The following is a 1,907-nucleotide window of genomic DNA, read 5'->3' as shown; positions in this document are numbered from 1 at the left end:
AAGCAGTGGTATCAACGCAGAGTACTCCTATTCCATTATTCCATGCACGCAGTATTCAGGCGAAGGTAGCCTGCTTTAAGCACTCTAATTTGTTCAAAGTAAACGTACCGGCCCGACTCGACACTCAGTAAAGAGCACCGCGACGGGATATTAGTTGGGCCGCCCCTCGCGAGGCTAAGCCCACCGGTAGGACGTCCCACATCACGCCAGTTAAACACCGCGAGCGGTGAACCGACGGTGTGCGACACAGATTCAACTACGAGCTTTTTAACCGCAACAACTTTAATATACGCTATTGGAGCTGGAATTACCGCGGCTGCTGGCACCAGACTTGCCCTCCAATGGATCCTCGTTAAAGGATTTAAAGTGTACTCATTCCGATTACGGGGCCTCGGATGAGTCCCGTATCGTTATTTTTCGTCACTACCTCCCCGTGCCGGGAGTGGGTAATTTGCGCGCCTGCTGCCTTCCTTGGATGTGGTAGCCGTTTCTCAGGCTCCCTCTCCGGAATCGAACCCTGATTCCCCGTTACCCGTTACAACCATGGTAGGCGCAGAACCTACCATCGACAGTTGATAAGGCAGACATTTGAAAGATGCGTCGCCGGTGCTAGGACCGTGCGATCAGCACAAAGTTATTCAGAGTCACCAAAATAAACGGTGGACGAACGGCGAACCGCCCGCCACCGATTGGTTTTGATCTAATAAAAGCGTCCCTTCCATCACTGGTCGGGACTCTGTTTTGCATGTATTAGCTCTAGAATTACCACAGTTATCCAAGTAAATGTGGGTACAATCTAATGAACCATAACTGATTTAATGAGCCATTCGCGGTTTCACCTTAATTCGGCATGCACTGAGACATGCATGGCTTAATCTTTGAGACAAGCATATGACTACTGGCAGGATCAACCAGGGAGCTTCGTGTTCGGTTACTCGCGTGGAGCGGTAACTCGCGAGCGAGCCCGAAGGCCCGTCGCTATTAAGCTCTTACTTCTCGCGCCGCCGGTCTTTATTAGCCGGTCGGCGACACTCTCTATCTACTTACTTACTTATTACGCAACACACTTTATGCGTGCGTCTCGTCTTCGTGAGAGGAGCGAGGCGGTCCGTGTATATAATAAACCTCCTCCTCTCTTACTTCAAGATCATTCTCCATTTTATATTGTGTATTATAAAAAGATCATACTCATTCTCATTCTCCCAATGTAAACGCGCGATCGCGAGGACCGCGCGATTTACCCTGACGCTAGATCGACGATGCCGATGCTTAGACGTCGAGGATAAATGTGCTATCGTGCTTTTAGCACGCACTTATATTTCGCTACGGCGTACAAAGCGTGCGGGAAGAACGTTGTAATCCGTCCTTCCACGCCACTCGTATCCGTGGAGTAAACGTTCGGTAAGCGCGACGATTCCGCTGCTGCGTCCAAGACGAGAGGGAATCGCGCGGCCAACACACTAGATGCGTGCGCGCCACATAAGAGCCATTCGGTCTTGCGACACCGACTCGTGGCAATGCTGTGCTCGTAATAAAAGTGTGTGCATAGAATAAGCGCCGAAGCGCGACACGTCGTACCCTCTTATAATACCCAACCGGACGGCCAGGCGGTCGGCGACGACACGGCTTTTTGCTTAGCGAGCGCGAGCTCGAGCTCGTCGAAATTTTGTCGACGAGAGCGTAAATACAATAGTCTCTTCCCTCATAGAGACGTTTTACTCGGACTCTGTCCGATAAAGCACAACACAAATCGCCGTTTGTGTTTTCTTCTCTCCTCTTAAACAATAATAAATCTCTCCTGTATCGTTCGTTTTAAACGTTCTCGAAAAGACAAGAACGCAAGAATCGTGCGAGCCGCGCGAAGAACGCGCAACCGCCCGTTCGTCCGATTCGGTTCGGTCCGACGC

The sequence above is a fragment of the Polyergus mexicanus genome, unplaced genomic scaffold (assembly GCF_030449975.1).
Source record: "Polyergus mexicanus isolate NDT 795.1 unplaced genomic scaffold, iyPolMexi1.0 SCAF_145, whole genome shotgun sequence".
NCBI classification, from domain to species: Eukaryota; Metazoa; Arthropoda; class Insecta; order Hymenoptera; family Formicidae; genus Polyergus; species Polyergus mexicanus.
The sequence above is the reverse complement of the archived record's forward strand: the minus strand, read 5'-3'. Positions refer to the sequence as shown.